The sequence below is a fragment of the Chiloscyllium punctatum genome, chromosome 15, assembly GCF_047496795.1.
Source record: "Chiloscyllium punctatum isolate Juve2018m chromosome 15, sChiPun1.3, whole genome shotgun sequence".
Lineage (NCBI taxonomy): Eukaryota > Metazoa > Chordata > Chondrichthyes > Orectolobiformes > Hemiscylliidae > Chiloscyllium > Chiloscyllium punctatum.
The window spans coordinates 26622186-26638999 of NC_092753.1; positions in this window are offsets into that span (position 1 = coordinate 26622186).

Sequence of the window (16814 nt, forward strand, 5' to 3'; positions counted from 1 at the left end):
CAGCACTAGGCCCTAGGCCCCAATATGCACCCTGCACAGTAGGTGGCATTACAGCAGTCTTCAACCGACTGAGGAGAAAGTGTTGCCACTTCAGCCACCAAGTTGTGTTGACAGCAGCAGCAGAGTACAGATTCCCAATATACTGCCCTCTACGGTGACTCCTAACTGTAGATTCTCCCACAAGAGGAACCATCCTCTCCATGTCCAGGAAGATATTCAAGGGTTTGGGGTCCAGCTGGCTGAAATGGAACAATTAAAGGAGACCAGAATTAGGCGAGTGCAGATACCTTGAAAGGTTGCAGGTTGGGGTAGATGTCAGGAAGAGGATATAGACCAGCATAGTAGCTCAATGGTTAGATATGAAAATATCCATTTTGTTAGGAATAACAGTAAAAAAGATTATTATTTGAATGGTTAAAAGAAAATGCACACACTGCGATGCAGAAGGACCTGGGTGTCCTTGTGCAGAATGTTGGTTTGCAGATGCAACAGGTAATTAAGAAGGCAAATGGCATTTTGTCCCTCAGTCCTAGAGGGATGGAGTTTAAAAGCAGGGAGGTTATATTGCAGCTGTACAAGGGGCTGGTGAGGCCAGACCTGGAGTATTGCGTGCAGTTATGGTCCCCTTACTTAAGGAAGGGTGTACTGGCAGAGGAGGTTCACCAGGTTGATTCTGGAGTTGAGAGGGTTGGCTTATGATTAGATTAGATTAGATTCCCTACAGTGAGGAAACATGCCCTTTGGCCCAACAAGTGCGCACCGACCCTCCGAAGAGCAACATACCCAGACCCACTCCACATGAGGAGAGATTGAGTAGGCTGGGACCATATTAATTGGAATTCAGAAGAATGAGGGGAGATCTTTACAGAAACATATAAAATTATCAGGGAATAGATGAGATGGAAGCAAGGGGGATGTTTCCATAGCCTCAAAATTTGTGTTGCAGTTTTAGGATGTGTTGACAAGGAACTTCTCCACCTAGAGAGTTGTGAATCTAAGGAATTCCCTGCCCATTGAAATAGTTGAGGCTTCCTCATTGAACATTTTTAAAGCTAAGATATTAATTGTTTTGAACAGTAAAGGAATGAGAGGGTGGGTAGGTGGAGCTGAGGCCACGATGAGATCAGCCATGACCTTATTGAATGGTGGAGTGGGTTGAAGGGCCGGATGGCTTACTTTTGCTTCTGGCTCATATGTTCTTAGCACTGCAGCCTCACAGCGCCAGGGATCCGGGTTTGATCCCAGCCTCGGGCGACAGTCTGTGTGGAGTTTGCACATTCTCCCTGTGTCTGTGTGAGCTTCCTCCGGGTGCTCCAGTTTCCCTCCAAAGATGTGCAGGTTAGGTGGATTGGCCATGCTAAATTGCCCATAGTGTCCAGGTCTGTGCAGGCTAGGTGGATTAGCCGTGGGAAATGCAGGGATGAGGTAAGAGGGTGGGTCTGGCTGGGATGCCCTTTGGAGAGTTGGTGTGGACTCGATGGGCTGAAATGGCCTGTTCCCACATTCTCAGGATTCTATGATTTGAAAACAGGGTGAGATGTTTAAAATGGAGGCACTGCTTTGGTGGGTGGAGGGGGCTAGATAGACAGTGTTAGGAAAAAGGCAACAGATAAGTAGTGAGAGATGGAAATTGTGGGAGGCCAGCTAGGGGGAGCACTATGATAGTCACATACTGAGATAAGAGAGATGTGAATGAAGATTTCAACTGCAGAAAGCTGAGACAGGGGTGGGCACTGTTACTGAGGTGAAAAAGACAGTTGTAGTCCTGGGTGAAAGATATCAAAGCTATGAACTGTCTGATTCAAGTTCAGACAATCAGAGCAAGGAATATGGTCAGTGACAAGGCAGTAGAGTTTGTGACAGGGACAAAACACATTGATAGTGCTTTACACCATTAAAATTAACAACTGCACATTCATTTTCATCCAGAAAATCGCATTTAAAAAGATAAGACATGAAACAGGAATTCTAACACAATTGGAAGTGGCGTTCTGGAACTTCATCTGCACTCTGCTGGAGAGTTACATGCTGCAGAGTTACGTGCTGCTGCTATAATCAAAGAAGGCCAAGGGTCAGAATCAATAGACCCAGAATAAACTACACTCAGCACACCTCCTGAAACCTCTGTGCTTTACTTGTCTGGATGAACATAAATGATCTGGAGGAAGGTACAAGTGGTCTGATTCGCAGTTTGCAGATGACACTAAGATTGATGGAGTAGCAGATAGTGAAGGGAACTGTCAGAGAATGGAACAGCATATAGATAGATTGGAGAGTTCGGGAATGTGAGGACTGCATGTGCTGGACATCAGAGTCAAAAAGTGTGGTTCTGGAAAAGCACAGCCAGTCAGGCAGTATCCAAGGAGCAGGACAGTCAATGTTTTGAGCATAAACTCTTCATCAGGAATGGAGAGTTGGGCAGAGAAATGGCAGATGGAGTTCAATCCAGGCAAATGCATTTTGAAAGATCCAATTCAAAAGTGATCTATACAGTAAATAGAAAGGTCTTGGGGAAAATTGATGTACAGAGAGGTCTGGGTGTTCAAGTCCATTGTTCCCTGAAGGTGGCAAAGCAGATCAAAAGAGTGGTCAAGAAGGCACACGGCATGCTTTCCATCATCTGACAGGGTATTGCATAAAAGAGTTGGCCGGTCATGTTACAGGTGCACAAGACTTTGGTTCGGCCACATTTGGAATACTGTGTACAGTTTTGGTCACCACATTACCAAAAAGGATGTGGATGGTTTGGAGAGGGTGCAGAGGAGGTTCACCAGGATGTTGCCTGGTATGGAGGGTGCTGGCTATGAGGAGATGTTGAGTAGATTAGGATTATTTTCATTGGAAAGAAGGAGGTTGACCTGACTGAAGTCTAAATCATGAGAGGTATAGACAGGATGGATAGCAAGAAGCTTTTTCCCAGAGTGGGGGACTCAGTTACTAGGGGTCATGAGTTCAAGGTGAAAGGTGTGGGATATCAGTAGGATTAGTGTTACTTCTGCAATTCCATTTTACAAAGGAGGTGAACTCACACCAGTGGGTAATTGTTTTAGTCAAGAGCTGAGTCAACAAGAATGGAAACGATGTAGAGGAAATGTAGAATTGTTTTTGTATTAGCTAAAATTGTATGTCAGAATGAAATGTGCCAATGAACAATAGTAGGTACGGTGGGCAAATAGATAAGATGTTGTGAGAGGATGAAGTTAAGCTAGATACGCCTGTACAAACAGTAGGTATAAACATCTGCTTCCCACTTTTATGAAAACACAGGAACAAACCCCAATTAAAAGGGTCATAGGGATCAGAACGGCCTCGGGAAAGGCACAGATGAAGGGGGTAGATAATGATGAAGAAGGGATATGCCTAACAATGACCTATAACAGGGTAAGGTCAAACAGCCTTGTGAGACCAGAAATAAGCATTTTATCACAGACAAGGCCGGATAAGGCAAGAGGCAAACAGGGGTAGTGGAGGCCGGTCTTAGGGAAGTGGATGATGTAAGTAGGGGAGGGAGCAATGTAAAACAATGGACATTAAATCATATAAATATTATGTATGAATTGAACCTAGTGTGTGTATGTCTTTTGCCTCTTAGACACGGGACATCACACCCACTTGCAAGTGTAAAATAAATGACACTATTGATTCAGATCTTGTCTCGGACTGAAATTATTGAAGTGTGTGAGCTTTGTTTCTCACAATTGGGGGCTGTCCGGGATTTTCTTCCATCACCGGGGGGAGTGGCTGGCCTTGGACACTGGGAAGACGCGTCCCGTTCCCCATTGAGGAGCGGTCTCGTGTCCTGGTTTGGTCTGCTCCCTTGGGTGACTGGTACGAATCCCACAAGAGAGACATCTGAATCAGACAGGGATAGGAGGTCGATAGAAACTACGGCGATAAGGGGCCAGGCAACTCTGTGCACAGATCAAGGTAAGAAACCTGACTTTTAAGTATTGCCTTGGTGGCCGGGACAAGGGGTATTTACTCGCTGAGGGACTAGCGAAGGCCCCGGGAAATGGGGGGTAGGCAGAGTAGCTGTCACGAAGTACAGGAAGAAGAAAAAGTCCCTGGTAACATTCCTCCTGAAAGTCCGTTGGGGAGGATGTTGCGGGAATGGACAAGCAATACTTGTACAAGGGAAAAGGATAAAAAGAAAATGATTAAATATTGTTGTTTAGTATGGATGAAAGAACCAATCCTTTGTCCGGCTGTCTTCTGGCCAAAGTATGGTTCGGACGAGGATTGGGTCTGTCAGTATTTAGGTTTGTATGTGAATAAGAAACAACCTTTTAGTCAACAGGAGGCGGACTATGCAACCTGTTGGAAGGGCAGTTTGGGAATGATGGTAGTAAAGACAAAGGATTCCCCCTCTGCCCCACCTAGTCCCTGGGATCCTCTTGGCTGTTTGCCTCCCCCATACCATAAAATCAGGTTAGGTGAAAATGGGGGAGGAGGAGAGACAGACAGACAGGGACAGGAAACAGATGATTCACGAGAGGAGGATGAAGGGGCAGTGGACGTGGATGTTGTTGTTCCTGACCCTCAATCCTCAGTAAAAGAAAGCACAGCTGCAGTAGATGTAGAGGAGGGCTCCGGAGGATCTAAATCAAAGCCAAAGGGGGGGAAAACAAAAAAAAAGGGAAGAACGTAACGACTTATCCCCTTCGGGAGGTACCAATAGGGGATAAAGAGATTGGGTTTGTAAGTGCCCCCCTCAGCAGTGGGGAGGTCAGAACATTTAAAAAAGAAATGAAGGTCCTGGTTGAGGATCCGGTGGGGCTGTCTGAACAAATTGATCAATTTTTGGGGCCCAGTCTGTATACCTGGGCTGAGTTAATGTCTATTTTGAATATATTATTTACTGGGGAAGAAAGGGGACTTATACGGGGAGCAGCCATTAAAATATGGGACAGGGAACATCCGATTGGAGATGGGGATGCTGGACAGGGAGAGGTGAAGTTTCCCCTCAGAGACCCCCAGTGGGAAAATCAAAATCCGGAGCATAGAGAAGAAATGAGGGAATTGAAAGACCTGATTCTAAAAGGAATAAAAGAGGCAGTTCCGAAGTCACAGAATTTGACTAAAGCCTTTGAAGTTAGACAGGAGAAAGATGAGACTCCCTCAGCTTTCTTGCAAAGATTAAGAGACTCAATGCGGAAATATTCTGGAATGAACCCTGAGGACCCAGTGGCACAGGGTCTTTTGAAAGTACATTTTGTGACAAAAGCATGGCCAGATATACAGAGAAAGATACAGAAGATAGAAGGGTGGAGTGAAAAGCCATTAGATGAATTGTTAAGAGAGGCACAGAAAGTGTTTGTAAAGAGAGAGGATGAGAGACAGAAACAGAAGGTGAAAATGATGGTAGCTACGATTGATGAGGTAGTTAAGAAAAGAATGGAACCAATATTGAGCAATCGGAGCGGTGGGTGGCAGCATGTAGGACAGAGAGGAAGGGGGAAAGGGAGAGAGAGAGGGAGAGGACAAGGGGGAGTATTTGATAGAGGGTTCGAGCGACAGGGGCAGAGCTGGAAGACTCCACAGGCGGGATGTTATTATTGCGGAAAGATAGGGCATTTTAAGCGGGAATGTCCGGCTCTGAAAAGGGAAGAGAGGGCAATTCCGCTTATGAATTTTGATGAAGAATAGGGGTGTCAGGGGTTCCTGCCCTCGGGGACCCACCAGGAACCCTTGATAAACCTGAAGGTGGGACCCTATAAGGAAGAGGTAGTCTTCCTAGTAGATACGGGGGCAGCACGGTCATCACTGAATTTTAAACCAAAGAAAGTAGAAATGTCGACACGGTCAATTACTGTTTCAGGGGTTAAAGGGGAGGGATTTACTGTTCCAGTATTTGAACCTATGATGATAGAAGGTCCTAAGGATAGGGTCAAAGGGGAATTGTTGTATATCCCTGATATAGGAAGTAACTTACTAGGGAGAGATTTAATTATCCTCTTAGGACTGGAGATTGGAATTCAGGAAAAAGAATTAGTTGTCCAAATGGCAATGTTGACAGAGGATCTGGAGAGAGAGATAGACCCTATTGTATGGGCTAGAGAAGGGAATCGTGGAAAATTACAGATCCCCCCCCTTGAAATAAATTTAAAAAGGAAAGGGGACGTTGTCTGTGAGCGACAATATCCCATTTCCATAGAAGGTAAACGAGGACTGCAGCCAGTAATTGAAGGATTGATTAGAGATGGATTGTTGGAGCCATGTATGTCTCCTTATAATACCTCAATACTACCAGTGCGGAAATCCGATGGAACTTACCGATTGGTGCAGGATTTGAGAACATTAAATCAAATAGTACTGATCAGGCACCCAGTGGTGCCAAACCCCTATACCTTATTAAGTAAGATCCCTCATGACCACAAATGGTTTAGTGTGATAGATTTAAAGGATGCCTTTTGGGCCTGTCCCTTGGCAGAGGAAAGTAGGAATTTGTTTGCCTTTGAGTGGGAAGACCCTAAGACAGGACGAAAACAGCAATACCGATGGACTGTGCTTCCCCAGGGGTTTACGGAATCCCCGAATTTATTTGGACAGATGTTAGAACAAGTATTGGAGAAATTTAGCAGCCCCAAGGGGACTACCCTGTTGCAGTATGTAGACGACCTCTTAGTAACAGGAAAAAGAAGAGAAAGAGTAGTAGAAGCCACTAACAAATTATTGAATTTCCTGGGTCAGCAGGGACTGCGGGTATCTAAAAACAAACTACAATATGTGGAGCAAGAAGTGAAATACTTGGGACATTTAGTTAGTGAGGGAAAGCGAAAGATAAGCCCGGAACGGATAGAGGGAATAGTGGGAATGCCACTGCCCAGCACTAAAAGGGAGTTACGCAAATTTTTAGGTCTAACGGGTTATTGCAGATTGTGGATTGATTCCTATGCACTGAAGACTAAGAAATTATATCTCAAACTATTAGAGGGGGAACCCAAATGTCTAAGTTGGGATGATGAGGAAAAAGAACTAGTTGAGAAACTCAAAAGAGATTTGATCCATGCCCCCGTGTTAGCCTTACCTTCTCTAGATAAACCTTTCCACCTCTTTGTTACCGTGGATAAGGGAGCGGCTTTGGGAGTATTGACCCAGAGGTGGGGAGGAATGAGACAACCAGTAGCATATCTTTCGAAGCTACTGGATCCAGTATCCCGGGGGTGGCCTGAGTGTGTGCAGGCTGTGGCTGCCACTGCACTGTTGGTGGAGGAAAGCAGAAAGCTTACATTTGGGGGAGCCCTAATAGTAAGCACTCCACACCAAGTGAGAACAATCCTAAACCAAAAAGCTGGGCGATGGTTGACAGACTCGCGGATTCTGAAATATGAGGCAATATTAATAGAAAAGGATGATCTAGTGTTGGTCACTGACAATTGTTTAAATCCAGCTGCCTTTCTTTGGAAAGGGGAAGGAGACTCTCCTCAGAATCCAGGGCACGATTGCCTTGACATTATAGAATACCAAACGAAGGTCCGCATGGACCTCAGAGATGTTCCATTTCATGCAGGGGTTAGACTTTTTATAGATGGATCATCCCGGGTGATTGAAGGGAAAAGATATAATGGGTATGCAGTCGTAGACGGGACAAACAGTAGTGTGGTGGAGGCAGGACGGTTGCCAAATGGGTGGTCAGCTCAGACTTGTGAACTCTATGCATTGGAAAGAGCCCTTAGAGCATTAGAGAATAAAGAGGGAACAGTATACACTGACTCTAAATATGCATTTGGTGTTGTGCACACTTTTGGCAAGATATGGCAGGAACGAGGGCTGATCAACAGCCGAGGGAAAGAATTAGTACATGAAGAATTGATTAAACGGGTCTTGGAGTCCCTATTACTTCCCCGAGAAATAGCAGTAGTGCATGTAAATGGTCATCAGAAAGGAAATGAACTAGAAGTTAGGGGGAATAGATTAGCCGATGAGGTGGCTAAGGAAGCAGCCCTGAACCCACAAGAAGTGGTGATTCATTCCCTAATACCTACTGTTCCAGGTCCTCGGGAAGCTCCTATATTTACTGAAAGCGAAGAAAATGAATTGAGAGATTTAGGAGCTGTAAAAACAGCAGACGGGCATTGGAGGTTACCTGATGGAAGGGAAATGTTAAACAAAATGATGATGCGAGAGATTATGGCCGTCCTACACCAAGGCAGCCATTGGGGAGTACAAGCAATGTGTGATTTAGTTCTTAGGGAATATGGATGTAAAGGAATATATACAATTGCTAAACAAATATGTGAGGGATGTATCATATGCAAAAAGGTAAATAAGAAAGTCTTGAGAAAACAGACCCCGGGAGGAAGAGACCCAGGACTGAGACCTTTCCAGAGTATACAAGTAGATTATACTGAACTCCCCAGGGTAGGCAGACTAAAATATATGTTGGTCATAGTAGATCATTTATCTGGTTGGGTTGAGGCATACCCCCTAGCTACCGCCACTGCAAGTGGAGTGTCTAAAACAATATTGGAGCACATAATTCCCCGATATAGGCTCGTGAACCATATTGATTCCGATCAAGGAACACACTTTACTTCTAAAGTGTTACAGGGGGTAATGAAAGGGTTGGGAATTTCCTGGGAGTTCCATACTCCGTGGCACCCGCCATTATCGGGAAGGGTTGAGAGAATGAACCAAACACTCAAACGATAGCTCTCTAAATTGATAATAGGAACCAGACTCCCTTGGACCAAATGTTTACCTATAGCTCTCTTGCGAGTACGAACAGCCCCAAGGAAAGACTTGGGACTATCCCCCTATGAAATCTTATTTGGATTACCTTACTTGGGAACGAATGGAGAATTGCCAATTCCCGAAACTAAAGATTTGTTTTTAAAGAAGTACATACTGGGTTTGTCCTCCTCTTTGTCTTTCCTAAGGAAACAGGGTTTATTGGCACAGACTCCACCCCTTGAATTCACCGTTCATCCCATCCAGCCGGGCGATTGGATCTTAGTAAAATCATGGACAGAGACTAAATTACAGCCGGACTGGGAAGGGCCGTACCAGGCTCTTTTGACTACCGAAATGGCAATAAGGACAGCGGAGAAAGGCTGGACTCACTACACTCGGATCAAAGGGCCAGTGGACCCTCCCGTGGAGAAAGAAGTCTGGACAGCCGAATCAACGCAAGATCCGCTGAAACTCAGACTAAAGAGACTTTGAGTAACTAATTATACAGTGGCGACGCGAGCGCGGGATTATTTCTGTAAGATTGTATATTAAGTCTTTTTGTGCTTCAGCATGATGTTTAGAATACTGGGAATGCTTAGAGTTATGATGCTAGCTCTCTTAGTATTGGCATTTCATCAAATATCATTTTCATATGTATTATTAACGGTTCCTGAATCTGATAACCCACAAGTAATAGACGCTGATGTATGTAGCTTAGTAAATTGTGGGGACGTAGATAATCAGAGACAGTATCGCAGCTCTGAGATACATCTTAAGTCCTATGGGGATGGCCTTGGGGACGGTACTTGGTATAACAGTCTTGTCACAGTACACCGGGCCCCCTTCCGACCAGCTCGCGATTGCCCTGATAAAAAGTGTAACCCAATATACCTAACAATAAGGAAAACCACATGGCACGAAACAATCCTGGGTGGGGCCACCTATGAGATACAATTAAATGAAACATTTGGGATAGAAATGAAAGCAAATGGGAAGGATTTCTTGGGCTGTTGTTTCCGAATTAGTGTAGGACAGGGAAAACGGGTAGAACTACTGGGTAATAAGATACAATCTTTCACCCCTCCCGATGATCCTAAAGTAGTAAAATTTATAGAGGTAAAGGACTTGAAACAGACCATTGAAATAGAAACTGGGTACGGGGATGCAAATGCCTGGGTTGAATGGGTAAAGTATACTGTAAAAAGTCTGAACAAAAGCAATTGCTATGCATGTGCCTCCGGTCGACCAGTGGCCCAGGTGGTTCCCTTTCCGCTCGGGTGGAAGCGAGACAGGAAGGGCATGAAATGTATGATAGCCCTGTATCAGGATGAGACTGCGTGGAATGATAGGAATTGTACCTCCCTATCTCTGATGTTCCCTCCCTTGGAGAAGAAAGGTGTAAAAGTTCCCCCCCTGTTTTCTGCCGCAGTTGGAAATCACACCTCGTGTGTGCGTAGACGAGGTACAAGTCGGTCGAAAGATTTGGGGGAGCTGAAACTATGTACAGAGATTAAGAATGTCACCGAAACGGAGAAGGGAGGGAACTACTCAGCATTAAAGGTTCCCCGAGCGGATCTGTGGTGGTACTGTGGAGGCAAAATATTGAGACCCACCCTACCTCCGGATTGGAGAGGGATATGTGCAATTGTACAATTGGCAATTCCATTTACCCTGGCATTTGAGAAGGAAAACAAAGGAGGGAAAAAGGGAAGGGGTAAGAGATTACTGTTAGACACTTCTTTCGATGACAGGATTTATCTTGATTCGGTAGGAGTCCCTAGGGGAGTACCGGATGAATTTAAGGCTCGTAACCAGATTGCAGCAGGCTTTGAGTCAGCTCTCTTTTGGTGGGTAACAATTAATAAAAATGTAGATTGGATAAATTACATTTTCTATAATCAACAGCGATTTATAAATTATACAAGAGATGCGATTAAAGGAATATCAGAACAGCTTGATGCGACAAGTAGGATGGCATGGGAAAATAGAATAGCCCTTGATATGATTTTAGCAGAAAAAGGGGGTGTGTGTGTGATGTTAGGAGGAAGCTGTTGTACCTTTATTCCTAATAACACTGCACCTGATGGTTCAATTACTCGGGCCTTAAGGGGATTGACTACCTTAGCAGAGGAACTGGCTGAGAATTCAGGAGTAGATACATCTCTCACAGGATGGCTGGAATCATGGTTTGGGAAATGGAAGGGGGTGGTGGTTTCTATCCTTACTTCCCTGATAGTAGTAGTCGGGGTATTAGTAGCCATTGGCTGCTGTATCATACCCTGTATACGAGGACTCACCCAAAGGTTGATTGAAACAGCCTTAATGAAACAGATGCCCCTAAAAGGGAATCAGGCTGAAGGACTTTATCGACTAAATAATGAGCAGATGAGTGAGACCAAGATGGATGAAATCTCCGGGATGATGCTTGCAAATTTCGGGAGCGATGCTTAAAAATAAAATATTTGCAGAAGATAACAAATGGTAATTAAAAGAAAGAGGGGGAATTGTGGGATATCAGTAGGATTAGTGTTACTTCTGCAATTCCATTTTACAAAGGAGGTGAACTCACACCAGTGGGTAATTGTTTTAGTCAAGAGCTGAGTCAACAAGAATGGAAACGATGTAGAGGAAATGTAGAATTGTTTTTGTATTAGCTAAAATTGTATGTCAGAATGAAATGTGCCAATGAACAATAGTAGGTACGGTGGGCAAATAGATAAGATGTTGTGAGAGGATGAAGTTAAGCTAGATACGCCTGTACAAACAGTAGGTATAAACATCTGCTTCCCACTTTTATGAAAACACAGGAACAAACCCCAATTAAAAGGGTCATAGGGATCAGAACGGCCTCGGGAAAGGCACAGATGAAGGGGGTAGATAATGATGAAGAAGGGATATGCCTAACAATGACCTATAACAGGGTAAGGTCAAACAGCCTTGTGAGACCAGAAATAAGCATTTTATCACAGACAAGGCCGGATAAGGCAAGAGGCAAACAGGGGTAGTGGAGGCCGGTCTTAGGGAAGTGGATGATGTAAGTAGGGGAGGGAGCAATGTAAAACAATGGACATTAAATCATATAAATATTATGTATGAATTGAACCTAGTGTGTGTATGTCTTTTGCCTCTTAGACACGGGACATCACACCCACTTGCAAGTGTAAAATAAATGACACTATTGATTCAGATCTTGTCTCGGACTGAAATTATTGAAGTGTGTGAGCTTTGTTTCTCACAAAGGGGAAACATTTAAGGGAGATAAGCATGGAAAGTTCTTTACACAGATGGAGTAGGTAACTGGAACGTGGGGGTGGTAGAGGTGAGCACGATAGCATCATTTAAGATGTATCTAGACAGATACATGAATGTGCGGGGAGCAGAGAGATACACACCCTTGGAAAATAGGCAACAGGTTTAGGTAGAGTGTCAGGATCGGCACAGGCTTGGAGTGCCAAAGGGCCTGTTCCTGTGCTGGAATATTGTTTGTTCTTTGAAGTTGTTTTGTGTTTGAATTAATCTGCTCCTAAATTGTGGCTAATCGAATAATTAAATTTGAGCATTTTCTGGAATAAACAAGACACATATCACCTCTTTTTCCAGATTTTTTTGTTACTTTTTAGAAGTGGAACATTATTAATTCCTTCTTGGGATGTGGGTGTTGTTTCAGAGTCATGGTGGTATAGCAGTAACTACATTGAAGCCTAAGAAGCCCAGGTTAATGTTCTCTGATGGAATGGATTTGAATCCCACAATTTAAGTTCAGTTAATAAATACATTTGGAATTGTTCTGGGACACGCAGCTTCCTTTGTACCCATTGTAATCTGCCATCTCTCTCCACTTGAATAATATTTTTATTCTCACCAAAGTAGACAGCCTCACATGTTGTTGGATTATCTGCAAAACGTTTGCCACTCTCTTGGCCTATATATATCCCTTTGCAGAATTTTGCAGTCCTCCTCACAACTCGCTTTCCATGGTAAGCATGGACAAGTTGAACCGAAGGGTCTGTTTCCATGCTATATATATCTATCACTCTGTGCCCTCTATATTCTTATTGGAATCATTTGTATAAATGACAAACACAAGTGGACCCAGCACCGATCCCTTTGGAACACTGCTGGTGACAAGTCTCCAGTCAGATAATCAACCCTGCACCATCATTCTCTGCCTCCAACATAAAACCAATTTTGTATCCAATTGGCAAGCTCACCCTGAATCCCATGTGATCTAACTTTTTTTTTACACTGACTGTAGCCCAGCTAGCACAGATTCAGTGCCCTTAACTGGGGAGACTCTGAATCTCCTGGTTTTTTAAAATTTTTTTTCCCCTTTTTTACTTCAAATCCCCATACTGCTGCCTAACTGCGGTAGTGTTTATCTTTTGTGATCTAACTTTATTAATTCGTCTACCATGTGGAAACTTGTCAAAGATTTTACTAAAGTCCAAGTAAACAATGTCTACTGCTCTGCCCTCATCAATCTTCTTGGTTACTTCCTCAAAAAACTCAATCGAGTTTGTGAGACATGATTTCCCTTGCAAAATAAAACCATGCTGACTATCCGTAATTTGTCAGTGCCTCTCCAAATACATATAAATCTTATAAAGTGATAGAGTGATAGAGATATACAGCACGAGAAAAAGACTCTTCAGTCCAACCTGTCCACGCCGATCAGATATCCTAAATTAATCTAGACCCATTTGCCAGCACTTGCCCCATATCCCTCTAAACCCTTCCTATTTACATACCTTTCCCAATACTGTTTAAATGTTGGAAGAGTACCAGCCTCCACCACTTCCTCTGGCAGCTCATTCCATACACGCACTACCCTCTGTGTGAAAAAGGTCTCTTTTATATCTTTCCCTTCTCACCCTAAACCTATGCCCTCTAGTTCTGGACTCACCCACCCAAGGGAAGAGACTTTGTCTATTTATCCTATCCATGCCCCTCATAATTTTGCAAATAGAGTCAGAGAGTCATAGAGATGTACAGCATGGAAACAGACCCTTCGGTCCAACCCGTCCATGCCGACCAGATATCCCAACCCAATCTAGTCCCACCTGCCAGCACCCGGCCCATATCTCTCCAAACCCTTCCTATTCATATACCCATCCAAATACCTTTTAAATGTTGCAATTGTACCAGCCTCCACCACTTCCTCTGGCAGCTCATTCCATACATGCATCACCCTTCTCTGTGTGAAGACGTTGCCCTTTAGGTCCCTTTTATATCTTTCCCCTCTAGTTCTGGACTCCCCCACCCCAGGGAAATAATCTTGTCTGGTCACCCTATCCATGCCCTTCATGATGTTACAAACCTCTATAAGGTCATCCTTCAGCCTCCAACGCTCCAGGGAAAACAGCCCCAGCCTGTTCAGCCTCTCCCTATAGCTCAAACCCTCCAACCCTGGCAACATCTTTGTAAATCTTTTCTGAACCCTTTCAAGTTTCACAACATCCTTCCGATAGGAAGGAGACCAGAATTGCACGCAATATCCCAAAAGTGGCCTAACCAATGTCCTATACAGCCGCAACATGACCTCCCAACTCCTGTACTCAATGCCCTGACCAATAAAGGAAAGTATAAAAAACACCTTCTTCACTATCCTATCGACTTGCAACTTTACTTTCAAGGAGCTATGAACCTGCATTCCAAGGTTTCTTTGTTTATCAACACTCCCAGGATCTTATCATTAAGTGTATAAGTCCTGCTCTGATTTGCCATTCCAAAATACAGCACCTCGCATTTATCTGAATTAAACTCCATCTGCCACTCCTCAGCCCCATTGGCTCATCTGATCAAGATCCCATTGTACTCTGAGGTACCTTCTTCACTATCTGCTACACCTCCAATTTTGGACTAATCCACAAATGTACTAACTGTACCTTCAATGCTCACATCCAAATCATTTATATAAGTGAAGAAAAACAGTGGACCCAGCACTGATCCCTGTGGTCACAGGCCTCCAGTCCGAAAGGCAACCCTCCACCACCACGCTCTGCCTTCTACCTTCGAGCCATTTCTGTATCTGAATAGCTAGTTCTCCCGACATTCCATGTGATCTAACCTTGCTAACCAGTCTCCCATGGGGAACCTTTTTAAATGCCTTATGGAAGTCCATTTGAATATCTTTCAGAATCACTTCCAACAACTTACCCACCACTTCTTATGGGCGGCACGGTGGCACAGTGATTAGCACTGCTGCCTCACAGCACCAGAGACCTGGGTTCAATTCCCACCTCAGGCAACTGTCTGTGTGGACTTTGCACATTCTCCCCATGTCTGTGTGGGTTTGCTCCTGTTTCCTCCCACCTTCCAAAAAATGTACAGGTTAGGTGAATTGGCCATGTTAAATTGCCCATAGTGTTAGGTGAAGGGGTAAATGTAGGGTTGGTGTGGACTTGTTGGGCTGAAGGGCCTGTTTCCACACTGTAAGTAACCTAATCCTTTACCCCTGCACAGATATGTCCAGGCTCCTGGGCTGATCACCACTACATTCCTACAATCCCCTTTGTTTGAGGTCCTTCAGGATCCCAGCCCTCAATGGGGTGCTAAATAAATATAGCTCCATTTGCCAGCAACCCTTCCTATTCATAATACCCATCCAGATGCCTTTTAAATGTTGTAATTGTACCAGCCTCTACCACTTCCTCTGGCAGCTTATTCCATACACACACTGCATGAAAAGGTTGCCCCTTAGGTCCCTTTTAAATCTTTCCCCTCTCAATTTAAACCCATGTCCTCTAGTTTTGGACTCTCATACAGTGTGGAAAAGACCTTGTCTATTTACACAAAGCATGCCCCTCATGATGTTATAAACCTCTAAAAGGTAACCCTCAGCCTCTGACGCTCCAGGGAAAACAGCTTCTGCCTGTTCAGCCTCTCCCTATATCTCAAACCCTCCAACCCTGGCAACATCCTTGTACATCTTTTCTGAACCCTTTCAAGTTTCACAACCTTCACATCCTTCTGATAGCAGGGAGACCAGAATTGCACACAGTAATCCAAAAGTGGCCTAAACAATGCCCTGATCTCCCAACTCCTATACTCAATGCACTGACAATAAAAGCAATGGTACCCAAATGCCTTCTTCACTAGTCTGTCCACCTGTGACACCACTTTCAAGGAACAATTAAGTGTATAAACCCAGCCTTGATTTACCATGGACATGAGGAGCAACTTTTTTTACAAAGAATAGTTCATGTGTGGAATGAACTTCCAGAGGAAGCGCTGGATGCGGGTACATTTACAATATTTAAAAGACATTTGTTAAGTACGTGAATGAGAAACGTTTGGAGGGATATGGGCCAAGCGCAGGCAGGAGGGAGTTGTTTAATTTGGGACTATGGTCGGCGTCGATTGTTTGGACTGAAGGGTCTGTTTCTGTGCAGTATTACTCTATGATACTATGAGTGCTGGAGTCTTACAACATCATGTCTCCTTTCAGGTGGATGCAAAACAAACCAAATTCCCAGCACCAGCCAAAAGACCCCCCAAAAAAGTTGTCCTTGGTGTCCTGTCAAACACTAAAGCCTTGGTTGTTGTCACTAAAACACAGATGATTTAGTCATGAACATTTTTCTGTTTGTGGGGCATTAATACAACACCGCTGACACATTACACATGACAACAGTGAGAGCGCTTCAAAAGTCGACATGCTGTTAGGGAATCTACTGTTCAGCAAAAGAGCGCTATAAATGTAAGTTTTTGATCACACTGTTACTGAGTGGCTGCCTTTTCAGAGCCTAAGCTCAGGAATTCCTTCTGAAGACCTCTCCACCCCTCGGTCCTCACTCTCCTCCTTCAAGCAGTCCCTTTAAACCTACCACTTTGAGCAAAATTCTTGCTCACTTGTCCTGATGCCTCTTTAACAGGACTTTGTTCACATTGCTCAATAATCACTGCTCTGCAGGGCCCTTCCAAAAAAGTGCTTTTAAATTGTTTCACCCTTCCAGAAAAATGATTTTAAATAGTTTCACTACAGTATGTGTAGCCATAACAGGTTGGAGTGTGGACAAACCGTTTATCTGCACTCCACTGCAGGCAGTCTAAGGCCAAACAGCAGAGCCTGCTCTCCAGTTGTCTTGGGCTCCCCCATCCCCTCACTAAGACCTTGCACTGCTAAGTTCAAATGGTAGTCG